Genomic DNA, 26,970 nt, shown 5'->3' with positions numbered 1-26,970 from the left:
ACTTCTAAAATATTCATTGAGCTCACAATTGTGGATGTTCTGGTTCAAGACTGAGCAGACCCACTGATTTGTGCACCTGATGGGTGTACCAGGTGGGATCAGTGGGAGCACATGGTACAGCAAACTGATATCCCTGTGTACAGGAAAAAGGAGAGAGAGAGAGAGAGAGAGGGAGGGAGGGAGGGAGGGAGGAGGAGGGAGGGAGAGAGAGAGAGAGAGAGAGAGAGAGAGAGAGAGAGAGAGAGAGAGAGAGAGAGAATATATGAGGGGCCAGGCCTGTCTAAAGGTCTGGCTCTTAGTGGTCTAAGGAAGTCCCCAAGCCTCACCTCCCAAAGGCTTATAATATCACCTAGTAACACCAATTAGGGACCAAATCCTTACCTCAGGAACCTATAGGGCATCCTCAACACTAAGGCATTAATTACACCCTTCAAGATGGTCAACCTATGACCAGACAAAACCCTGAAATTGTCACAGTGGAAGCACCTGGTTTTGGTTTGGTTTGGTTTGATTTTTGTTTTGTTTGTTTGTTTGTTTTAGTCCTTCCCTCTGCCCCCCCCTCTCCTTAGACAGGGTTTCTCTGTGTAGCCCTGGCTGTCCTGGTCTTACTTTGTAGATCAGGCTGGCCTTGAACTCACAGAGATCCGCCTGCCACTACTTCCCTGAGTGCTGCTGGGCTTTGAAGGTACCATAGACAATTCGGCTGTCACCCTGTGGAGTCTGATTCTGGGAATGACCCTCTCAAAGCAACACACCTCGGCGGTAATTTGAGCTGCAGTCCAAGTTTGCCGGCTTGGCGCAGTGGCGGCACCGGTGTGTGCCTATAGCTGGGAAGTCTCGTCTGCGCGCTTCATTAGGGTTTCACACGACACTTTCCCAAGCATCCCGACAAGCTCAGCTGTCACCGTCTGCACTTGGAATTTAAGAGAAACAGGAAACAGGAGTCAAACATGGGAATTTGCCTCCAACCACAAAGCACTAACCCAGTGGTCCCCAGAGAACTTCCCCATCCTCCCGTCGTTCTTTTAAACAAATTATGGCCATGTCCACTGTGGAAGAGAGTTGGAGCACCAGATCCTGCTAACTTGAGACTGATCAATTAATGCCTATCCTGGCCTGTGCCTCTTCTTGGGGAAGCACAAGCCCCTGGGGTAACAGGGCGGCCTAAAAGCCCAAGCCTCCCAAGCTCCACACGGGCAGCTGGTGAGAACTGTTCTGCGTGGTGCTCGATAGGATATGTATTTTCTCCTGAGCCCATTTCCTGAATCCGTAAGAAAGCAACTGCAGTGAAGCCTATTTCAGATGGTATGTGAATTCATATCTCAAAGGCTTAGGCCAGATGGGGCGAGGTGGTTTAATGCATGGCGTGTATTATGTAAGTTATTGCTGTACTGAGTGAGGTCTTTGCTTCTTCATCACAGAGACGTCGTAGGTGGGATACAATCACATTCCTAGACTGTCTTCTCTCTTTCGTGACTGTCTGACCATGAGAGCATATTGACCATAGAGGAAGAGAAGAGGAAAGATGATGATACCTGTGTGGATGTGTGTGTGATGTGTGTGTGTGTGTGTGTGTGTGTGTGTGTGTATGGTAGGTGTGTGTGTATGTATGGTGTGTGTGTGTAAGTGCATAGTGTTTGTAGTGTGTTTATGTGTTTAGTATATGCATATATGTGTATATGTGGGTAGTACGTGCATGTGTAGTGTAAGTGTATTGTGTAGTATGTGTGTGGTGTGTACGTGTGTATGTGTGGTGTGTATGTGCCTGTATGGTGTGTGTATGGTGTGTGTGTGGTGTGTATGTATATATGTATGGAGTATGTGCATATGTATGTAGTGTATGTGGTATGAATAAGTGTTGTGTATGTATGTGGTGTGTGTGTGTGTGTGTGTGTGTGTGTGTATAAATACTGTGTAGAACCACCTAGTATAAAAGGCCCGAGAAGCACAAATTAAACCAGAGATCATTCAGAAGCAAGCTGTGATGAAGCAAAGATCGTGAGCTCTGCTCCAGGAAAGCCCCTAGTCTCTCATTCATACTCTGTGCTGTTGTCTTCTCCTTACTACTTTAATTGCAGAGTCCAGAGGGCGCAGTGGTAGGAGACTGTCATTTAGTGAAAACAAACTCCACACATCGCGCTGATCCTGAGTGAGTGCCTCTTGTCTGGTTCGTGTTAATGACCAGACTATCAGGAAGAGGAAATGATATCCCTTGGAAGAATGATATATGCAATTAAAAATAAAATAAAAGTAGGGGCATCAAGATGGCTCAATGGGTGCTTACCTTCGAGTTTAATAATCTGAGCCAAGCCCTGTAATCCACATGGCAGAAGGAGGGAACTAACTCCCACAAGTTGTTTCCTGACCTCCCTTCACATGCCGTGCATGTACACACACACACACACACACACACACACACACACACACACACACTTAAACATAGAGTTTGAAAAGTTTAAAAGGAATAGGAGTGTGGCTCAGTTGGTGGAATGTTTGCCAGCATGCATGCTTGTAATCCCAGCACCCTAGAGGTGGAAGCAGGAAAATCAGAAATATCAGGTTAGCCTTATCTACACATTGAGGCTAGCCTGAGGTACATGAGACTCTGTCTCAAAAAATAAAACAAGAAAGAAGAAAAAAAACATAAAAGTAAAAATAAAACTTATCTCTCTCTGATTTAAGAAACAATTCTTTATTTAAAGAAAAATTAGAAAACACACTTACTTTTTAGTACCCATAATTCCCTCACTCAGAAATATCATCTTGATGTATACCTCTGTGTACAGATTTGCTTATTTACAAAGCAGAATCACCCATACATTTTTCCTTTTACAAGCTGAGAATAATCCTTCATGCAGTTATCTATCAGAGACGCTCTTTCCGGATGCTGGGGATGGAACTACAAACTCGCGCATGTAGTCTACAGCTCGGCTACATTCTCGCCCTCATGTGACACAATTTTAGATGACCAGTGATGCCAGCATAGGCAGGCATCCTGATGGATTTCACCATTCCATATTCTTGGAAGATGTTCAACTTAAAACTAAAAAAGGTTTTGTGGCTGTCATAGGTAAAAACAACATGGAGACACTGTGGTTAACTCCTCTTCTGCATTCATAATTACTTCTTAGACTAAATAAATGCCAAATTGCGTTTTAGAAAATTTGTTCCAAAAGCAGTTAAGTGGGAGTTGAAACAAGCCAGTAGGGGCGCTGGGTAAGTGGGCTTGCTTCAGTTAGCAAACCAGCCAGACGTGTGAGGTCTCAGTGCTGTTCCACAAGCAGGTCTGGAGTCTTACTTCCTCTGCCTGGTCCAAGCTCAGTGTAGGAGCTATCAGAGAATTGGGTTGAGGTAGGGGGAAAAAAGTCCCTGTCCAGGCACCATCTTTCCTCTATGCCATGTGATATTGGGAAAATCTTACAACTTCCTTGAGATTTATTTTTCTCATCAGTAAAGTAGCAATGACAGTACCCAATTTACCTTTTCATAGGGACACTCTGAGAGTTGCGATTTCCAAGTTGGAATCACAGATATGATCTATCTGAGGGCATTGGAAACCGTTACCCATGTAAGCTGTGATGGCTACAGTGAGCTGTATGTTTAATCTCCTGAAGAACCCGCCCTGACGATGAGGAAAGTAGGTCCCCTCACCTTGACAAGTGGGCACAAGTTCAAACCCTCACCAGCCAACCCTGACAGCAAGTGACTTCCTCCTCTCTGGAACTTTGTAATGAGAGACATCATAGTTTATAATTTCCATTATCAAAAATTCAGCAGAGTCCTCAGAAGAAATTATGAGATAGTGGTAACTATGAAACTAGGGTGCTCTAGGGCAGCGGTTCTGATGGTAACCATCAGAAAACACTCATTTCCAATGGTCTTAGGAACCCCCAAACTATGAGTTTACTTTCATTGCTACTTCATAACTGTAATTTTGCTACTGAGCAGCGTTTCCACTCCTAAGACCTTCAGAAATATGATTTCTTATGTTTATTACTCACAGCTTGAGAGCCACTGTCTAGGGCCTCCTGTTTGGTCTGGCTTGGGTTTTTGGTGCTGAGGTTTCTCTGCATGACTTTCACTGCATCCCCATTCCATCTGCCAGCACATCTCTGTATCTTTCTGCTGGTAGTGAGCGGTAAACTGGGGCCACATTTTCTACTTGTTTCTAGAAAGAAAATTTGAAATGTAGTTCTCCTTGTCCCCTTTTCCTAAAGAATTCTTCTCTCTTTCCCCCTTTTTAGCTGCTTGGATGGTTTTATTACTGTTTAGATACAATGACTCAGATATAAACATACTTTAAGAAATATTTAGTGTCACAGAGACTCAGGATAAAGCTGTGTTCCTTGGCACATCATGTGATCTTTGGAATCAAGGGTGCGTTACACTCTACACATTCCCAGAATTCGATGTCGTGTTTGTCACCAAGTGGTGACTGATTATCATTGTCATTAAAGGCAGGTAGTGAGGAGAGAGAGGTTCTGAGAGGGCAGGTGTACGGCAGCTACTCAGTTTTCATGGTAGGAAGTATTATGTGGGGGCTGTAAGGCTACAAGTTGTAAGAAAGACTGGAGGAACAAAAAGAGATGAGTTCAAATTCTGACACTTAGCTCATCAGTCTGCATTGTCCCAGTTTCCTCATAGGGACGAATGGATGTGATGGCACCTTCACCTTGTCCTACATACACTAGACCTATGTATTCTCATATAACTCTAGTGCATAGTAGAGGCACATTTCACCAGAGTTCAGCATCAGGAAAGAAGGCTTACAAAATGCTTTGGGGCTACCAAGAGCACTAGAGGAGAGGTGAAGGAAGTTTTGTTGTTGGCTATCTTTAAGCTGAGGCCACCATAATGGGCTACTGGGTTTCCTTTGCTGGGACCGGCAGTGGGATGTGTCAACGCAGCAATTATGTGTTCACTGAGCCTTGGTCTGTGAATGACATCTGGGCCTACTTTAGAGTGTCTAGAGGAATGTGGTGCTTTCCCCACTGTGGGCATACTTAAAACCCTCCAGTAATTGCCACCTGGATGACAATGAGCAAATTTTCTTGGAAATTCATCAGGGACGTTCAGTGTTCTAAGAGTTTGAATTTGGTCCTTCCCCAAACTCTGTGTACTTGGTCTGCACTTATTTGCACTTACTAAGACAAGCCTTGTTGATAGATAGTATATCACGGATCCAGCCTATCTTCTTCCTGGTACCTAAAAGAGTATCCCCAGACCTCTCAGATACTTTCAGTGAAAGAGAATGCAACTACTTTTAAAGTTACTTTTTGAAAAGATAGATCACTTCCTACAACAAAGTGATACAAAAGTAAAACCCTTTTAAAATGTGTACATGGGAGCCCAGATATCTTGTTTCCTCACCTGCTTTACAAGTACTTCTCAGCTATGAGTAATGCTATAACCACCAAGGCAAGTTTCACCCATCCTTCCAAATCACTTCCAACACCCCTTTTATGAAGCCCTCCTTCCTCCCAATTTCAGATAGGCCCATGGGTTTTGGCAAAGACAAGCATCTCAATTTAATTCATCAAATGGTTATAATTTACAGTTAGGAATTTACTGCATGAACCTTTGGTTGGCAGTGTTAGTATAATTTTGCTTGTTTCGCTTTTGTCGTGACCTGCAGACTCCTAGATGTGTGTGGGAGAAGCCAGTAGGAGACAGATCTTCTCAGCAAGCAAAATAGCTCTGGTCAGGAGCTGCTGCCTCCTCTACAGTATCTGATGGGACAACTAGTAAAAACTATAGAGAATGCTTTAAACTTCTCGTATATTCACCCCACATTGACTACTACCCTGAGTTCTGACAACTACTGGAAATTTCTACCTCTTCAGAGATAAGAATCTCATGCTTACGTCATGGGAGTTTCCCATGTGCACCATTACACATTGACTCAGAATTAACTGTAAGGAATATCCTACTTCTTCATGGGCCATGATGAATTCTTAGCAATTATAGTTATTATTACTAATATTAACAGTCTGGGTTTTTGAGATGTCATGTACTCCAGGCTGAGGATGAACTTGAACTCTTTTCTTTTTTATTTTATTCTTTTGGTTTTTCGAGACAGGGTTTCTCTGTGTAGCCTTGAGTGTCCTAGAATCACTTTGTAGACCAGGCTGCCCTTGAACTCACAATGATCCGCCTACCTCTGCCTCCCAAGCACTGGGATTAAAGACGTGAGCCACCATTGCCTGGCTCTGAACTTGAACTCTTTTTTTTTTTTTTTAACTTGAACTCTTGATTTTCCCATCCCTACCTCATAAGTTACAGATATGAACTGCCACATCTACAATTATAATTACTATTAATGATTAATTATTAATAAAGTTATAGGTATAGGTTTTCTAGGAAATTCCAAACCTTGTATTCATTCCACTATATGAAGATCCTATCATCCATTTATTTCTTTTCTGGTTGAAAAATAATGTCAGAAAATTATACTTGATACTCTATTAGTATCAAATATAATCCATAAAATAGGACTTTAAAAGCTTTAACATAATTTTGAAGTTTTATTTATTTTGATAACAGCAATTATTATATTGTGGTTAGATTGACAAACATGCTAATAGTTAGATTGTTATGATTGTTATCATAATTATTACTATAATATATTGGTCCATCTTCATCTATCTTGGGAACCTTGTTGAGTAGGAATCTTATTCTCTATCCTCACAGAGAAGGTGATGTTTATTAAATATATTGTGCACAATAGAATTGGATTTACTTATTTATGAGGGTGGTTGAATCTGCAGGAAAGTCTGGGTTTGGTTAGAGTTGACCCAGAAGTCAGGCAAGTCATTGCCAACTTAAGGAAGATTTGTAACTTGATGGGGTGGTATACATTGGCTCATTCGACAAAGGTATGTTGAACATCTGATGTACAGTAGGTACCCATCTAGAAAAAGGGAAAATGGCTATCAGCAAGAGAGGTAGAGTCCAGCAAAGAAGGCGGATGACACACAAGAGAATACAGGTGGCATCGAGAATGCAGAGGATGAGAATGGCTCGTATGAAAAAGGCCTTTCAGGTTGGTAGCATATGCTCTGAGACTGAGCAAAGACGATAATCCTGCCTTCTTCAGGGAGATGATCGTCCTCGTGAACATAAAGACCAAGCACAGAACTGGGAGTAACATGCTTGAAGGACAGGAGCCAGTGTACATCCAAAACCTAGTCAGGAAACAAGCCAGTCTTAGTCTTGATTAAGAACTTGGGGTTAATTCCAAGCTCAGGAAGCCATTGGAAGGTGTTGGGGGAAAGATAATGATAGGCTCTTTCTGGCCGAGAAAGGGTGGAGAGAGGATGGAAGATGGGGAAATATAAACTGAAAGACAGATTAAAATAATGAAGGGCTACACCTGGTGTGCTCATGAATACTTGAAACTTCAGCTTTCAGGATGCTGAGACTGGAGGACCTAGAACTCTAGGACAGCCTGGGCTACACTATAAACCCTGATGTAAAGAAGTAGTAAGCTATAAAGGCTGTATGTATTTCATCTTTATATTTTCCTTATACACCTGGTAGTCATTATTTGCACCCTTAACTTATGATAAGCACCCCATGCACTTTTTGAACTAGAGATAGGACACAGAGCCTTATACATGCTAGGCAGATGATCTATCCTCAGTTCTCTTCCCTTTTATTTTGAATAAGTGCCTCACTAAGTTGCTCAAGCTAACCTTAAGCTCACCCTTTAACCCTGGCATGTGTTGAATATATGATTCTCCTGCCTCAGCCTCTCCAGTAGCTGAGATTATAGGCCTGCACCACATGCTGAGTTCCTCTCATGTCATCTATAATGTATATTTTATGCTATGATATTTTTATATGTTTTATTTCTGCATACAACATAAACCATACACTTGCATAAATACTTTGCAGAAGACCCACATCTTAATGGGATGCTCTTTGCTCCCACGTGTGTAGTTTTTCTTCAGCCCAGAGGACTGACTTCCCTTAACAATTCTTACCATGAAATCTAATGCTTACATATCACTCAAAACCCTCTCCCACGAAAAAGGCCTTTGAAAGCTGTCTTTTTTGAGCTGGATTTTCAGGGTACACAGAGGCTCAGTTGGCAGGCTTTCTTCTTAGTGCATCAACGATACCGTTCCATTGTCCTCTGACTTCCATTGTTTCCAATGAAAAGTCAGCAGTGTTTTTATTTTTTTGTTCCCTTTGTATGTGCCAACATTTTAATGATTTTTTGTTTGGTCTATGGTTTTAGATATGTGTTTCCAATGTGTCTATGTGTGCATTATTATTATTATTAGTAGTAGTAGTAGTATTACTTTGCATCTGTGCATTTGCTAAGTTTGGATCTGAAGATTGAGATCATTCTATCAAATGTTCAAGGGAGATGGTTATTGGATATGCAGATTTTGTTTTTTCTGATTCAGTCTCTACTTTCTTTCTGGAGCTTCAGTTATACCTATCTTAAACCTTTTTTTATTGTGCCTCAGTTTTCTGGGATATATCCAATATTTTAAGCCATTTACTGTCTATGCTTCCTTTCCAGCGTCCAAACTGTTCTTAAGCTCATTTGGTAAATTTTAAATTTTATAGATAATTATTTTCAGCATTAGGATTTCCATCTATTCCTGTTATTAAAAGTATCTGGTCACTTTAAAATGTATTGTATTTCAGCACTGGGATTCTTAGGGTGTCTGAGTTTGCTTTACGTTCTTGACATTTTTGCTTTCTTTTTTTTTTTTTTCTGCTTTACCAGTTTTTCCTTTCCTTTCTTTCTTTTTTTTTTTTCCCCCTTGCTATGTGATCCAGGTTGGCCTTAAACTTACAATCTCCCTGACAGGCGTGTACTGACTGCAGCATCTGAATTGACATGCTTTAGAATCCTTAAAGGATAATTCCAGAGTCTACATATCTGCATTGGTTTCTTTAAACTGTTTTCCCTTTTGTTTGTAGGTCACATTTTTCTGTCTCTTCCCATGTCTAATGAGTTTTTTCCTGTATACTGAACGGTTTGGATTTCACATAGCTTTACTCGAGAGGGCGTTAAGTTCTATTCTACCCAGTAATTAATTTATTCACAAAGTAGCTTGGTCATTTGAGGGCTTTTTCTTAAAAGTATGGAGACATGATGTAGAGAAATCTCAGTCTGGAGATGGAACAGCTTCACTCTTAATCCAGACCTTGATTCGGTTGCAGTTCCGTGCTCAGTATTCAGTGAACTGACCTTATTCTAGATGCTCAGACTCCAGGAGTTCTCTGGTCCTCTGCAGTCCCTCTGCTTAGCTGTGTTGGTTTTAATCCCCACTAGGACTTGCCTTCTCTCCCTATGTGTTTAGCTAAACATTCAAAGAAAAAAAAATTGGCATTGGAAGGAACCTGGGTACTTGCTTATACTAAGACAGGTGCTGTATTATACAGTCTCCCCCACTCCAGCTAAAGGAGACTTACATGAATATTTCTGGAGCTGTTTCTCTAGCCATTTCTTTCTTTTCATAGAATAGTACACAAATTCCAACCCTTCAACAACCCTCCCCTCCTGTTTCTACTCACGACTCGCTGAGATAATTGTCCTCTCTTTGCCTCCTTTTCCTTCACCACTGTCCAGGTTCCAGGTGAGGACCTTCCAGTCAGAAGCCTCTGGCACTCAGTGTCTCTTTCTTTTCTCACAGATTTTATTTTCTAAACTATATTTAAGCCATGAAAACTCCTGCTTTGGATTTATATTTGCTTTTAGCAGGAGGCTTAGTCTGGTCTTGCTACATCATGACTGACAGTGGAAGGCTTTAGTACAACCAAGTGACTTATTTCCAGTAGTTCATCATGCTAACCTGGATAGGTACAGCTCAAGAAATGGCACATCTCTGAAAAGGCATATGAATGTGAGGGCCAAGACTAAGGTTGTGTGTTAAGTCAAATTATTATTAGTTTTTAATACAAACTCTGACATAATGTTTCTCCTGAAGTGTGGACATGCACTTTCATAAAATTATGTGAAAGAGAAGAGGGGAAAATGGGAGGACAAGGACTAGAGGAGTGGTGGAGAGGGCCTGCTACCCTTGCAGAGACTGGAGCTTGAATCCAGGCACCCATGTTGGATGGCACACAACTGCCTGTAATCCTGGCTCCACAACCTGTGATCCAATAAGTACCAAAGCAGGAAAGATGTCCTGGAAAACCTTCTCTCTTTTTTTTTTTTTGAAAGAATATCCAGCATTAATGTCATCTGAAACTTAGGAAAGTGATTAGCAAATGCTATACTTTAATGCATTTTAATGTAGCCCCCATAGTTACAAATCCTTCAGCGTGTTTTTTTTTTTTTTTTTTTTTTTTTTTTGAGGTAAGGTCTCACTACATAGCCCAGGCTAATCTTGGTCTTGTGATTTATTTGCTTCAGCCTCCTGAGGGTCTAGGTTAGAAGCATGTACCACTATACCCAGCAGTTTTTTGTTTTTTTTGTTTTTGTTTTTGTTTTGGTTTTGGTTTTTTGAGGCAGGGTTTCTCTGTCCTGGACTTACTTTGTATACCAGGCTGGCCTCAAACTCACAGCAATCCAACTGCCTCTGCCTCCTGAGTGCTGGGATTAAAGGCATGCACCACCACCGCCCAGCTACCCAGCAGTTCTTATTAACTGACTGAAGTTAACTAACTTCATCCTTACAGTGACCCATTGCAGTTGCAAGTTGGTTTTTACAATTTACAGATTCTAAAACTGAGATAGCAGTAGACAGGGCATAACTTTGTTAAGGCTAACAGCTAATAGACAGGATTTGCGAGTTGGTTGCAGGTGATCTGAAAAGAAAAATCTACATTTTAAACATCTATACAGCCTTCATATTAGATGGTGATCTTGTCACTGACCCATGCTTCATTTCCTTACATCAAACTAAAGAAAATTCCCCGATAGTGTAAATGATCTGAAAATACCTCCTAGGGATTTGGACATGGGGGTGAGATGCTTGGTCAGTTGATGAGACAGGCATTCTATTGGTTCACAGATCTCCGCCCCCCCCCCCACATGGGCTTTTTAAAGCCTCTTCTATCCCAACAACTTTAGTCACCAATATTCTCCTTTGATGGTCAAGTGATAAGGATGGAGAAAAGTTGCGGAGTCACTTGGGAAGACTTTCAGTGTGTGCCTTCTCATTCGGAACTCCTGAGTAAACCAGAGGACCATGCTGGTTACCCAAACCACATTGTTTTCAAATGTGCTGTTATTTGAATAAATCACTTGCCTAATTAATCACATCAGGAAGCTTTCCACCTCATTCTTCTTCTGCCTTTGGAGAAGTGAGATAGACTAGGAGGGTGGATATGGACCCAGACCAGAAGCACTCTCTACAAGATTTTTATTTCCATTTCTGTACCTGATGGTTGAGCTTGCTCTTGGATGATCTCTGAGCCTGCAGGAAGGAAGGAGCTAGCAGATTGCAGGCTATTATTGCAGCACGATCGTCTCTCTTTGGCCACCACACAGTTGTTCCCTGAGTCATGAACTACTCCACTCAGTGGCTGTTGAACTAAACTGCCTTTGAAAATCAGAAGAGAGTCTGTATGTGTCAAAAGCAAGCCCCTGAGTCACCTAGCACACAGCAGGCAGGACACAGTGAAGAGGGTCAGAAGTGGTGGCAGGACTCAGCCCTTGCAGGAGTGCCCACACTCAACAGAAACCATCCCAGCTCATAGAATCTTATGTCTCCATAGAGACCATCATATCGTGGGTCTGTCTCCTCCTCTGTCTGTAAGAATCAGGGTTCATAAGTACCAACCTGGGTACCTTTTAACACACTGAACCTTGTATTATGGAAGCCATGTTTTATTTGCCATTTCTAGTGAAGCTGTATTTGATATTATGATTTATGGAACAAAATAGGTAGAGTTTGGGTTTGGAAATACAGAACTGCATTTACTGGGAAACCCAGATTTAGAGAACTGTACCTATGCCTACTTCAGAAAATGAATGTCTTTTCTTTCTTATCAATTACAGTTCTGTAATGACTGTGTATAATTACTTTTCTTTTCTTTTTGGAAGGAATCTTCTGCTGAAGAAAGAATCTAAAGAGCTACATAAATTCCTCTAAGACTAATAACACCAAACTTGATATTATGTTATATATGTTCGTTCATAATTTTCCACATGAGAAATATGAGCTTTCTTCAGAGACCCTGGGTTAGAGTGGTGATGTTTGAAGAAGAATCTGAAACCTCTGATGCTGTTTGGTTGTTTAGCGAAGAATTATAGATTGTGTTTAACAATTTATGTTTAAAAAAACACAAGAAATATCCTTCTGCTCAATATTCATTAAACATAACTTCTGACTAATATTTCCTTACTTGAAAAGAATTGAGACAACTCTGCACTATATATTAATCATATATACAATTAATTTGCAGGCAGCTATTATTTTGAGAGTCACCCATAGTAGTCAGAGTCAACTACTGAAGGACCCTAGAGTATGGGCTGGGCTCTTTCCTTCTTTTTAATTCTTAGAAAAACAAAATGACAAATCCGTGTTGCTGTCAAAGTTCCATGTGATGGAAACATTACAATCAGTTTCTGAGGAGTCCAAGGCTAGAAGTCAGCCAAAAGCTTTGTGATGTGGGGCTCAGGGGCCTCAGAAAACAAATTCTGAGCTTCAGCCCCATCAGCTCCAAGGTTAAAAATAGAGAGCCATAGTTTTATTGTCTGATTATGACATACTCCGCTCCAGCGTCAGGAAGACTCAGATGTGCGTTGAGTGTAGCCAAAGGGTAAATAAACTAAACTGAAGTGACTCAGAAGGCACGTAGGGAACAAAGACGTGCAGAGGTAAGAAGGAACTTTGTTTCTGAAAGCAGGCCCCACTTAGAACTCACGGGAGAGAATCTCATTAGAAACGTCAAAGAGCTGTGGAGCTAAGATACATTTCGTCTATAAGCTTTTGTAACAGATGGAAGAGAGTGTATGTAAATGACTTACATACACTGCTGGCTACATTTCTGGAGCTCCTGACCACTTCCTTGGGCATTCAAACCCACAAGAGTTTTCTTTTAAAGGAACAGAGTTGCTGGACCATCCCTGCTAAGGATGCCAATAGTAAGGATAGAGTGAGGCGGTTGATGTAGAGACCTCAAGATGTCCCTCCACCCCGCGTGCATCTTGGAAACTTCCCGGACGGACAATGAGCAGTTGTTGAACCTGGCAGTGAAGTCTAAGCTTAGACATATGCCTTTATTTTCTTCTTGTGCTGTTTTTTGCCCCTAACAGGACATGGTCCAGTTGTTCACTGTCTTTCAGAAAGGCATCTATGGAAGTTCTGAAGTCTGCTTGATAAAAAGGAAAAGTGTGCTTGTCTTTGACCCGGAATAAGGTAGATGGAAATGACGCTAAGTCACACTTTTCAAGGTGCTACCTGGCAAAACAGGCCAATACCACTGAGCAGGGGCTGTGGGAGCGAGGGGAAGTCAGCAAACCTGGTCCTCGACCCTTGCTGGGAACATAGAAGGTCTCTTAATATCTCTATAATTGACTTGCCTTCTCTTTAAATATCTTCCGCCTCTCTCCTGAGCACATATCACACACCAAACATATTCAGGCACACATCAATCCCATGGAGAGAAACTTGCCACGCCCATTTCACAGATGAAGACACAGACACTTCAGAAGTCTTCAGTGCTCCCTCAGAGATACGCATAGTTAGAGAGTCGAAGAGATTCAGGTTCTCCTCAGACTCATTTCAGTTGAATCACTAAAGTGCGCCTGATAACAGCATCATAATCAGCTCTGTGACGGTCAAAAGAGATGTTATTTGTAAGGTGCCAAAATCATATACACATGTCCGATGTTCGAGTGGTTACAGTTAAGAAAGGGGACAGCAATAACAGCAACAAAAACAGTCCCAGGCGTGGTAAGAGAAGAGGACCTTCAAATGCCCATGGACCAGAGCTAATGAGTTCTAGTAAAACAACTTAACACTTCCTAAGACATTTTCTTGACAGTGCCACCATGAAAATATTAGAAATTCTGTGCTCAAAGTTTATAGACTTATATATAAAAGAAAGAAAGAAATCAGTAAGCCATATACCTTTCTCAGAAGTGCATCATATCCTGTTTAGAGCACAAGGCTGGAAGTTTCTTTCACAGGGTGGTAGTCTAGTGAGCCCCTCACAGGTTCCCCTCTCTCAGCATGCTGCTCCTGCTGCTGAGACTTGTCATCAACTCTCTTGACAGGAGCTGTGTGTGTGGCTCTTGAGGAGACGGCCCTCCTTCCATCAGTGGCCCCACAGTGATGGGGCCACAGAACCCTGAAGATTGATCTGTAGATAGATGTGCATGTAAAAGCTAGATTGAGAGTGAAAGCGCTGACGTCATTCAGACTATTCCTCAGCAGAAAAAGATTATCTACAGCCATAAACTTGCACCACGCTTGAAAAGAGTGAAATCAAAAATGGAGCCCCACAGCCACTTCTCCTCAGTTTCTCCGCGTGATACCCACCGGCTGAGTCTCACACTCTATGCTCTGAGAGCCAGCACAGGTTTGGTTGACTCACAGGACCAATTAAGGAAGCTGTTTCTCCAGACCACCCTCTTTGTCCAAAAGTGGGGGTGGCTTTGTACCCTAAATGTCATGAAGTGGCCTTTCGGAAAGCTTCTTGAGAGATGGGTTCTGTCAGCCAAGAGGACGGTCTGGAGTTAGAGGACCCTGGGCAGCCTGAATGTGCTCCTCAGCATTTTGGAGAGAAAGGGGAAGACAGCACAGACTCCCACTGATCCTGTTGACGTCTCAGAGCCCCATGGTAGCCCCCAACGCATCAAGGATGGATTTCACTGTCTGAATCTGGAGTCTCATGTCCTTTGTATTAGGCAAAGTATTGAGAAACGGTGATAACAACATGACAAGAACTTTATAAAGAAAATATTTGCAACTAATAGATACATTTTGGAGTTTTAAAGACAAGGAATACTGTGGATTCACGATCCTAACGTAATTTCCTTAGGTGTATGTGGTTATATACTAGTGGTTCTCAACCTGTGGGTCGCGACCCTTCTGAAGGTTACAAATCAAATATTTACGCTATAATTCACAACAGTAGGCAAAATAACACTTGTGAAGTAGCAACGAAATAATTTTACAGTTGGGAGGTCACCACAACATAAGGAACTGTATTAAAGGGTCACACCATTAAGAAGGTTGAGAGCCGTTGTACACACACTTTCAGAACAGTAAGGAAAGTGTGAACAAGGGGTCATCACATCAAAAATGAAGACAGTGATGCCCCCATTTTGTTTCTGCCTTGGCTTTCATTTGCTTCTGATTTTTTTTTTTTTTTTTTTTTTTTTTTTTTTTTTTTTTTTTTTGCTTGGGTGATATCAGAGTGCTTCCGGCTGCGCCCTACCCGAGGCTGAAGAAGAGCCACCGTGAGTGCTTCATCACTGGGATGGATGGAGTCTATAGTTCCCCATGGCTTAAAAACAAAAATCTCTTGAGCCTTCCCCCCCCTTTTTGTTTGTTCAATTTGATTAACAGTGAACAAGGACCATTTGCTTTGCCAGAGGGTATGTTTCCCAGCAGCTACTGTGTGGCCTTCAACAAAAGAACCAGTAACAATAAGCAGAAAAATAATATTTACTAAGTAATATTGTAAGCCCAGTTGATTTGTAAAATTCAAGTGATGTTTTAATTCTCTCTCTCTTTCTCTCTCTCTCTCTCTCTCTTTTTTTTTTTTTTTTTTTTTTTTTTTTTTCTTTTGGAGACAGGGTTTCTCTGTGTAGCCTTTGCTGTCCTGGACTCACTTTGTAGACCAGACTGGCCTTGTATTTACAGCGATCCGCCAGCTTCTGCCTCCTGAGGGCTGGGATTAAAGGCATGCACCACTACGCCTGGCTGATGTTTTAGTTCTTAATCAGGTGGATAAAACTTTACTTTCATATTTTAATCTGGAGGCATAGAGAATATAATCCATTTAAGTGGCTGAAAGTGAAGAGTTCCAGGCACGTCTTTCCTTCCAAAGATACCAACAGTAACTGGTGAAGCAACCAGGGCCAGTGTCGGGGATGCTGGGTCAGTCGTGTTTAAGTCCTCTCTAGTCTATCCATCGACATTTGGGAGAACTGCAAGCAAAGCTTTAGCTTTTCTTCCTTTACGTTTCTCAAACAACACGACCTTTTTTTTTTTTTCCCTTTTTTTTTATTAATTTATTCTTGTTACATCTCAATGGTTATCCCATCCCTTGTATCCTCCTATTCTTCCCTCCCTCCCATTTTCCCCTTACTCCCCTCCCCTATGAAGGGGGATTTCCTCCCCGTGTATATGCTCATAGGGTATCAAGTCTCTTCTTGGTAGCCTGCTATCCTCTCTCTGAGTGCCACCAGGCCTCCCCATCCAGGGGGCGTGGTCAAATATGGGGCACCAGAGTATGAAACAACACGACGTTTAAAGAAGGAAGGGAGACTACATATAGACAGGCACACAATGCATACATATGTTTATCTTGTGAAATTATCATTACATTTTAAAAAATGTATGTCCTTGAGCAAATCTTACATTTAACAAATCAAGCCATTCCTGTGCTCAGTTTCTTTCGGAAAAAAGAACTACTTTGAAAGAGTAATTCAGAGCCAGCCGAGGGGCGGTGGTGCACGCCTGTGATCCCAGCATTTGGGAAGCAGAGGCAGGTAGATCTCTGTGAGTTTGAGGCCAGTCTGGTGTACAGAGTGAGTTCAGGACAGCCAGGGCTACACAGAGAAATACTTGTCTTGAAAAAAAAGAAGAAGAAGAAGAAGAAAGAAAGAAAAATTCAGAGTTTTTTGTTTTTCTAAAATGGAGGTTAAAAAGTGTGTGTGTGTGTGAATGCTAAGAGGGAGGTGGAAAATAGCTTGCATTTATCTGTATGTGATTGTCTAATTAGGAAGATCTGTGAGGGACTTCAGAAAGACAGAGCACAACATCCTGGTGAGCCTAAAGCATGCCCCTGCACTTGGGGATTATGACTGCCTAAATACCATGAGGTTCCCGAGACTCCAGGAAGCACCACTGAGGTTGTCAGTGGGAAACAGTACGAATGACAATTCAGAATCGTGCAGCTTCAAGAACCTCAGTCCTCCCCAGCCTTGCTCAGTCTAGTTATCTGTCTAGACATGCAAATTGAACCGAAGAGTGGAAGCAATTATTTGGATAATTCAAAGGTGGGAAATCTCCTGAGTGAAAAAGGATTTGGGGAGTCAGAGTTCTCTGGATTGTTTGTCTCCACTGACCAGTTCACTAGGTAATTGTGCTTTGCTGCAGTTTTGAAGACAATCAGAAGATTTGAGCCAGGGAAAACTTGTGAAAATATCCTCCTCTTCCTTCTCTTTTTCTTCCTCCTCCTTCTCCCTTTTCTTCCTCCTTTTCTTCATCATCGTTTTCTTTTCCTTCTTCATCCAACCTCCATGAAATGTGCATAAATTTAAAGGAAAAGAAATCACTTGAAAAATCAATCTTTAAAAAATATAAAGTTGTTTTGGAAAGGGACAGGCATATGTGTGGTAATGCCTTCCCTCTCTCCCGTTTCGTGTTCTTGTTTGTTTGTTTGCTGAAAACTAACCTTCTCAGCACTTTTATTTTTCAGATGAGATGACAAGACTTAACCAAAGAGAAAAAAAAGACTCACTAAGCTACCTGCATACGGGATATGATGCTTTGTGGTGCAGGTCACATGTCTTTATCTCCTCTAGACCCAACAGTTTAAACAAAGGAGGGAAGTATTCCCTGCCATCTAGTTCACAGTGGGCTAGTTGCTAAATCTCAAAATAACAATCAAGATATGAAGTTATAAAGTTCTAAAATTCAGAAGTAATTACATCAATTCAGAGCTCAAGTTAGAAGACCTTTTGAAAATATTTTTGAAAACCTACTATTTTAAAAACATCATGATATACATTTTTTCTTTTCTTTTTTAAAGCGAAAACTCTATTTTATTTCAACATATGTTAACTGTAAGTACTTAAGAAGATAGATTAAACCCCATTTGCCAACCTCAAGGTAAAAGGTAGATGTGTGGTCCATAAAATATATTGGATATTAAAGTTACAGGAAAATTTAAGATGTATTCATAATAGAAATTGTTATTGCTGCTGGGCATGGTGGCACAAGCCTTTAATCCCAGCACTCGGAGGCAGAGGCAGGTGGATCTCTGTGAGTTCAAAACAAGCCTGATCTACAAAGCAAGCCCAGGACCAGGACAGCCAGAAACCAGGGCTCTGTTACACAGAGAAGCCCTGTCTTGAAAAGCCAAAAACCAAGCCAAAACAAAACAAAACAAAAAATTGTTACTGCTGAAACCTGTCCCATGTCCTGTTGGTAAATTAGAAGCCCAGTATTTAAGGCAGGAGTAGTTGCAGGAATATATCAAGAAAGCTTAGTATTTATCTCAACTGTAGTTCAAACGTAGATTGTACAATACAGTCGGCAGAGTCATATTAATTGTAGCACTGCTTTAAAGAAAGGTTCAGGTACAAAACTGAAATGATAGTTTCTCTATAAACAGAACTATGAAAGCATTGTCTTCAAATCTCACACATTATCTGCTATTACCTGATCCTGAGAAGATGAAACTTATGGAATTAGATTGATGTAAGAACTAATAACAAAACCAAAATAAAACTCTCTTCACATTTAGTTTCTAAGAACATTCCTTACAACTTGGTAATATTTGAAACTTTTTTTTTTTTTCTCATAATGGTATCCCTACGTGTTTTAAGCTTAACCTAAGACTGTGGTAACAGGCTCCCTTAATCACAAGATGCTAAGCTAATGATCCTGTGGGGGAAAAAAAACTAAACAATTTAACACATAAAAACATATGAAGTTGAAAAATATGACTGTTTTTATTGTCTTTTCAGAATTAATATAAAAATAGATTATTCTAGAATAAAATGAAAACAAACCTTTTATTAGTAAATGCAATTTGGCAACTGATTTATAGTTTGGAAATAAAACATATGTCTAAATTTTTAAAACTGGTGAATAACATATTGTAAGCATATAACATACTTCATCCTGCTTATGTGAATCTTTTTTTTAAAGGAGACAGGAAACAAAATTTCATAAAGTCTATGTTATCCTTAAGGTTATCCTGTTTAAATTTTTGTAAACTAGGAGTATTTTGATGGTCACAATTCTGAGTCTGTAATTCAGAAACATGTTTTAAAAGGAGAGAAAAAAAAGCAAAATAAACATTTTAACACTTACCCTGTGACGCTGTTTTTTTTAAAGCAGTTATTTTTCCCTTCTAATAAATTATTGACAATTTCTCAATTCTAAAGTGAAGAATTTCTAATTCCTTGATATTTTTACTTAGGAATACAACTATTTAAACATTTGAAAACTCCTATTTTGAGAACAATTTAAATTCTTGATATTTGACCGAATACTGGCATTTGCAGTATTAAAAGAAATGTCAGTTTAATTAGTTAAAAATTTTATTTCCATAAAAAGGGAAAATTATGAATAGAAGCTTTGTTGCTCAAGATTTTCTTTAAATTTAAAGAAACAAATTGAATTTTAAAATTGTTTTGCAGTTTTAATCTGTTTGCAAGACAGAACGAAAGTACAGATACTATTTAAGAGCATTTTCTAAAATCTAAAAGCAATCCTCAGTAAACATTACAATTTTCAATCATTTTAGTTAAGCTCCTTTCAGATTTGTAATGTAAAATAGCAAAAATTTTACTTTCAATACCAGCCAGTTAGGTGATTTGGTCTTTAATTCCTCAGACGTCTATCTTTTCTTTGGAATATGAAACTTCTATTTATGAATTTGTTTCTAAACACCAAACATAGACTGAGGCTTTGTCACATTGATTTGAAGATTTATATTAAAAATAATGCTGCATCTTGACTTTTACATATAAATAAATGAACCAGGAATAAGAAAAAGAAACCAAGTAGCACATTCAAGTTTTGTTTCTTTCTTTCTTTCTTTCTTTCTTTCTTTCTTTTTTTTTTTTAAAGTTCTAAAACAATGATTTCAGGAAAAGGAATTTTAAAAATTTATCTGAATCCCATAGTATCTTAAATAATACTTTCAAAGAAAAGCAATAATGTTCTCTATAAACTTCCCATTTTGTCAAATCTTACATTGAAGGAAAAGAGCTACAGCCAGTTATAATTTTGATCCAAAATATAATTAAACATAGTTGATGATCATAGTCTACTAAACTATTTATTTTATATAGAATAAATGTTATACATCTTATGGGGTTAGTTGAGAGAGAGGGAGGAGAGAGAGAGAGTAGCATCACATGAGAAAGAGAAAGTATTACAGAAAGATTTAAACCAAAGGGCATTTTAATACAGTTTTTTAAATCTCCCAATCCATAATTAAATATCTGCATTTTCTTTACTTAATTAATCTCACAATTTTGAAAGTTAAGGAGGGTCAGCTTGGTTCTAGAAGCTGACAAAAGGCTACATGAGTCAGCTCTACCTACCTGATGGTCACAAACATCCAATTGTCAGGCACTGTACGAGCAGCAGAGCCTATGTGTTGCTGAAATTTCACCCAAACAAGTTGACACTGAAAAGACACAATGATTGCTTTTGTACTAATAATATACATATTAATATACTGACATTAAAGAAAGTGTTAGATATGAGTCCTGCTGTCGTCTGAATTTGTTATCTACCTCTCTCAGGTACCTTTTGATTAAAAAAATAATAATTACAGTGAACTACATTTAAGAAAATAATTTTTTAACTTGCATACAATTGTGTACAAAAGTACATTAAAAATAAATATTTTAAAACATACCAGTTTTAGATACAAAAAAGTTTATGAGTTAAAAATAAAAGTAGCATGATTTAACAAAATTATTACAGTGCTACTTTATTAAAAGGTCCAAGAGATGAAAATTAAAATGGCAGTTTGCTATTTTACTACCACTTACAGTTAGGCATTCACTGGATATTAAAAATACTCTGTAAAAGATGATGTTAGGTCTATGGCCATATAATTTTTAATTAACTTTCAAAAATGTCCTAATATATAGAAATCTGTTCTTGCTCTCTTCAAGTAGTATGGTAATATCAATGAGAGCTTACAGTTGTAGTTTTTTATAAAATAGATCTTCAAGTAGATAAAAATATATTTTTCCAGATCCTGATCAAAGAATTCTTGCCTAATGCTGAGCTTTAAAATCTTGACCACTGTGAATAAATCTTTTCAAAGTTTTGATTTTGAATAATATTATAAATCTTTTACATCTTAATATTACAGGAAAGAATTAAAATGCGCTGGGAAAATCTTTTTTTTTTTTACTTTTAATATAAGTAATAATTTGATTTTTTAAACTCTCAGTAGCAGTCCATGAATTTTTGTCTTTGATATTTTAGTCCATGATTTTTTTTTTTTACAAACTTTACCTAAGAAACCTAAAGCTATACCTTAACATGTTTTATTTCATACCAAATAAAATAAATATCACTAAATAATGACTTTTTTAATTGTTAGAAAAATTTACCTACGTTTAGTGAAACTTACTTTTCCCTTATAAACAAACTTTTTCTTTACTTTCTATTTCTTCCTGGCTTCCTGTGCCTTGTTTTTCACTCAAAGAAAAACAGTTCATTTAAGCGACACCGATGACTCTGTTGTCAGTCTTGTTTGGCAGTGCCCAACTCTACCTCTTTTACTCTCCAGCTATTACTCAAAACAAAAATTTTAAAAACAAAAGTAAAAACAAAAACCTCTGACCCCCACACATTAAACCCTCTGGACTTGATTCCTTTTCTCTGTCACCTAATGATTGTTCATTTTAAGCAGCATTTTTACTTCTCAAGATTTGCCGGGCATTCAGGTGATTGTTGTGTTTGCTCACAACTTACAGACAGAAAAATTAAGCAGCAATCCAAAAGGATTTTGATTAGATATAGATGTTAAAAGTGGCCAAGAAGACCACACACTAGGGGCTCCTTACAACGACTATGCCGTAGTGCAGCATTGGCTGGGTGAATGCTGATCTGCAGGGCTGTGCTATCTTCCTAGACCTTTGCATCAACAAAGCATGAAGGAGACTATGAAAATCCCATAATAAAACCCATTCTCCTGTATGCTAACTTAAAATTCTAATAAAAATAAATATACATCTTTAAAAAAAACTGCATCATAAAAACAGGCAAAAAAAAATTAGAAATCAACCTGCTTTCCTATACTTAGGGTTTGATGTGTTTATTCTAATAATTTCTGTAGCTAAACTGTGATATACATTATGCTTCTGACCTAGCTATCCCAAGCCTCTCTTACGAAGCTTAACAATATCAAAACATCATAATATCCACCACAAATGTTGACATTATTGTTAGTTGTGCTTAAAATTTAAAAAGAAAATCAGTTTTAGCTGAGCATGGTGGCTTCTGCCTGCAGTCCCTGTACTGAAGAACCTGATGCAGGATAATCAGCCATAGAGACCAGCCTGGGCTGCAGAGCAAGTTCTATCTCAAAAACAAAAGTTCATACCATAAAAATAAATAAATAAATAGATAAATAAAATAGTGCTTTCCAGTTTGAGAATCTCACCTAAGTGATTTTCGGTCGAGCATTTACATTTACTCAGTGTCATCTGTCCGCTCAGTCTAAGGCATCATTGGATGGAAAGAGTGCAAAATTCAAAATGGTCCTAGCACCAGCTGATGATGAACCCAACTTTACTGAGCCTCTGTGTTTTTGGGCTTTTTCTTGCTTATTGAGATACTAAAGAAAAATAATTCAACAAATTGACAGTGCAAACAGAGGTGCTAGTCTGTCAATGGAGCTCGTCATTCCTGGTGGAGTCCTTTCTTCACAGAGCATGATTATATGTACCTGTTTTTACATCGGCTGACACAACATCCAACTCCATGTCAGGAGACCCAGCTTTGCTTCTGTGTCTGCCAGGGGCTCCTGGTTTAACTTTCTATACTAACTTCTTTATTTAGAAAACAGCATCGGTGCTCTATCTACCCTCACCCAGACAGTTAGTCGTCCTGTCACTTGAGGTGACACGTGGGTAAACATTTCGGAAAAATAAAATTGTAGTCTGTAGGCAAACAAGATGGAAGGGAAAGCAAAAGTGCTGGATCCTCTGTTCACTATGTGACTCTGGGCCAATCATTTCCTTTCTGTGGACCCCAGAGTTTTTAGTTACCAAATGTCAAAATTGAATGTGATGATACTTAAGATTCCTTGCAGCTTGAAAGGCCTGTCTTTTGGGCTGCAGGTGGATGTTAGGACAAGCCTCTGGTGCTGTCAAATGGGGCTTTCTGTCTGAGTCCAGGTGTATGCTTCTCATCTCTATCTGCTCCTCAAGTGCTTCTTGATGATGTTGTCCCTGGAAGGGACTTCGGAGCATGACAAGATAAAGTACCTTTAGGTATCTTAAGAGTCACTCTTTTTTTTTTTTTTGAGACAGGGTTTCTCTGCGTAGCTTTAGCTGTTCTAGACTTGCTTTGTAGACCAGGCTGGCCTCGAACTCACAGTGATCTGCCTGCCTCTGCTTCCCGAGTGCTGGGATTAAAGGCGTGCACCACCACGCCCAGCCCTAAGAGTCACTCTTATCTTAATGGCTAACAGTGAGGAATGCTAGCACAGATGACACTGTGCTGGAAGGGTAGATAGCTACTGCCCTCAACTTCTGAGTACCGGCGAAGCTCATCATCTTCCAAGAACCTAACTGTGTGGCTTTGTCATGGGAGAGTGAAACGGATGCAGGGTTGCAGTAGCTAACTTTGTGCTGCCTTTTTAAACGTATCATCTCATGTTAAATGCCTTTAAAAGGAATCTTTATTTTATTTTGAGAGTCTCAGATAGCTCAGGACTGCCACCAAGTTGCTCTGTCACAGAAAATGACCTTACATTTATTCTTGCTTTTTCTCTTAAAAATTTAAATTTTCTAGCTGGGCATGGTGGCACACACCTTTAATCCCAGCACTTGGGAGGCAGAGGCAGGTGGGTAGCTGTGAGTTCAAGGCCAGCCTGGTCTACAAAGCAAGTCCAGGACAGCCAAGGCTACACGGAGAGACCCTGTCTCGAAAAACCAATAAATAAATATAAAAATAAAAAAATTAATTTCTCATAGAAAGTTGGAGCTGTTGATTGCTTGTGTATATGACTTAGACTCATAAAGAGGTTAAAGTTTGGTGTCATGAGAAAACTGGTGCTGATGGTTTAGCCAGAAAGGTGGGGTGGGGGTGGGGGAATCTGCAAGGTCCTGAGAAAATTTAGTTTGGGCAGAAAGAGCGAGCTCTTGGGTGCCTCTTCTTAAGATAGCTCTAAGTTAGTGAAGCGTCTTCTAAATATTCCCCTCAAAATTTCTAAAGGGACCCTTCTAATTCATCCTGAGCACTGTTAATCCTGTGGCCTCCAGCAGGAAAAGTAGAGACTGTCATGGTTAATCCTGGGGCTAAGGTCCTAAATCAGGAGGGTGAAAGGAGGAGGAGGAAGGAGGAGAAAGAGAAGAAGGAGGAGGAGGAAGAATAAAATATCGGGTTCTCTAGCTGCCCTCTATTAATTTCTTTCTTTCTTTGGCCTAAACATATCCTCCAGCTGTTACAATGAGCTACAGCAGAAAGGCTTTAGTTTTGAGTTGACTAAGGGTCTGATTTGTTTGTTTGTTTGGTTTGGTTTTGTTTATTTGTTTGGTTTGGTTTGGTTTGGATTATGCACTGGCCAACTTTCATTTCCCACTGGAAGTGCCCCGCTCTTTCCACTCCCATCCCTCTGATCTACTCACAGCTGTGTCAGTGAGGACAAGGGAAAGCAGTTTGTTATCGCCTGTCATGTGTGAGAAATGCAGGGGAACACGCTTGGGGTTTGGGACAAATTTCCAGATTCACTCTCTTTCTCTGAAAAGTTGTCAGAAAGTACACTTCTTGGGTTAAGTGTGTAGGTCAGTTTTTAGAGTGCTTGCCTAGCATGCATGAAGCTCTGGGTTCCACACCCAGCACCACAAAATTAGGTATAACAATGCACGTCTCTAGCCACAGCACTTTGTAGGTAAAGGCACAAAGATCGGAAGTTCAAGATCATCCTCAGCTTCTACAGGAAGTCTAAAGTTAGCCCGGGCTACACCAGATTCTGTCTCAGAAGACAAAGGTACAATTCTGCCTTTTCAATTGGACAGTTATTCTTGCTTGCCCCTGGTTTATACTTTGGCAGTTCCCTCTTTTGAGATCTGTGTTGAATGTTTAAAAAGACAATCCAAAAATCTATGTGACGTTGGTAAGTCATTTAACCTCCCCTGTCCTCACTGATAGAAGACATGAACTAAGTTAGATGCTCTGTGAAGATGCCTCTCCCTTTAGGACAGATGCAGCTACTGCTGGGCATGTGGAGACCACCAGTGAGTATCTAGTAGATGAGGAAGCAATCCCATTGGCATTCTAATTCCTCGAGGGTAGCATGCCAGCAAAGGATATCACAGTAAAGCAGTTTAGACTGTGAGCTTCATCTTTAGAGACAACTAAAAAAAAAAAAAATACCTCCATCATGTGTGTGTGTGTGTGTATGTGTGTGTGTGTGTGTGTGTGTGTGTGTGTGTGTGTGTGTGTGTGTGTGTCTAGGCTATTTCTTATGGCTGTTATTGAGTGGTGACAGGCTTCATTAGACTGATCATCTGTGCAGGGGCGAATGCACAGCCCATCTGTCCATCTACTCACCTGTCAGGAGGCCCTACCATCAATGTCATGATCAAGGTGGACTTCTTAGATATTATATCATCAGGGATCTTGAATGGGTCTTTTTTCAGTCCTGGTTTGCTTGTCATTGTCCTGCCTTCAGGTTTTATTCAGGAGAGTACTCAACAATGAACTTAGTTATTAATTTTTCTGGAATATTCTTTGTGACTCAAGGAAAATACTCAGGACTATCTTAAAATTCTAGTTACCCTGTCCTTCTGTCTCATTTTGAGGGTAGTTTAATTTGACTCTACACATTCTTTTTTTGTAGATAAATTATATATAGCAATATAAGCATTTCCATATATTTATTTTTGTATATATCATTTAGGCATGTTGGTGTGTTAGTTGGAAGAAGTATATATATATGAGAGTTGAAGAATGTACTCAATTCCCATGCCATCTGTAAAAATTTTTTAACCCAAACTTTTATTATAGATGCCTTGTTTTTAAAATGTTTTAAAGCACTGTTGGTTTAATTATAATAGGATAAGGGGGTAGTTCTTAATACATTCCCTCAAATAGTTTTATCAAATATAAACAAATATTAAATTTGTTCCCTTGACTCATTGATCCCATGTAGTCACCCTTTTAGAACAAGCTCATAAGATGGCCTTGTGGATTCTTGACGAAGGGGAATGACCCAGGTAGAGGTGAGAAAAATGCCATTTACTCTTTCAAGCAATGTTCCTGCCCTAAATGACGTGGAAGAAAAGCCTTCAAGACAGCATCAAGTGTAGACACGGCAAAGCTCTTGTTTGAGGTGTTTTTTTTTTAAACTCATATATAAGAGGCTGTTGCACCTCATAAAATGAAACAAAAGGAAAGGGGAGAAAAATCACAGATGAGGAGAAAGAGCAATCTTTGGCTTAAGTTTATGCATCTATTTTGTTTGCTTGTTTTTTTGAGACAGGGTCTCCCTATATAGCCCTGGCCGCCTTGGGACTTACTATGTAGACCAGACTGGCCTTGAACTCACAAAGATCCACCTGCCTTTGCCACCTGAGTGCTGAGATTAAAGGTGGATGCCACCATGCCAGCCTATGCCTCTGTTTTCTACAAAAGGATAAGAGAATTTTTTTATTCAAGTAGCTATACTGATCACTACTTAAACCTTATAGCTGGTCAATCTCTAAACCTACCTAACTTCTACCCAACTTTGAAATAACCTAATTATTTTATCACTGTGGATTATAAGAGTACCACTTCTTATGAATTAGCTAAATGAGGGAAGGTAATGTGAAATTAAAACAAATCTGAGATTCAATGAATTTGACTCTGTATACCATCTTTATATGTTCTGTAATTTGATTGCATA

At 39.6% G+C, this 26,970-nt stretch overlaps 1 long non-coding RNA gene across 2 annotated transcripts in view; it reads left to right on the top strand.

The window, feature by feature from the left end:
- LOC127187922 (uncharacterized) overlaps positions 1 to 26,970 on the top strand; it is a 77,299-nt gene that overhangs the window by 21,667 nt on the left and 28,662 nt on the right. The window contains exon 1 of one of the 2 annotated variants that reach the window (XR_007830511.1): positions 15,853 to 16,025. The exons of the other annotated variant lie outside the window; for it this stretch is intronic. This is a non-coding gene — a long non-coding RNA (uncharacterized LOC127187922). Of the gene's footprint in view, positions 1 to 15,852; positions 16,026 to 26,970 lie in introns of those variants that run through there. 2 annotated transcript variants of the gene reach the window in all.

The sequence above is a fragment of the Acomys russatus genome, chromosome 4 (assembly GCF_903995435.1).
Source record: "Acomys russatus chromosome 4, mAcoRus1.1, whole genome shotgun sequence".
NCBI lineage: Eukaryota > Metazoa > Chordata > Mammalia > Rodentia > Muridae > Acomys > Acomys russatus.
Note: the sequence above shows the minus strand (reverse complement) of the source record. Positions and strands in the feature narration are given on the sequence as shown.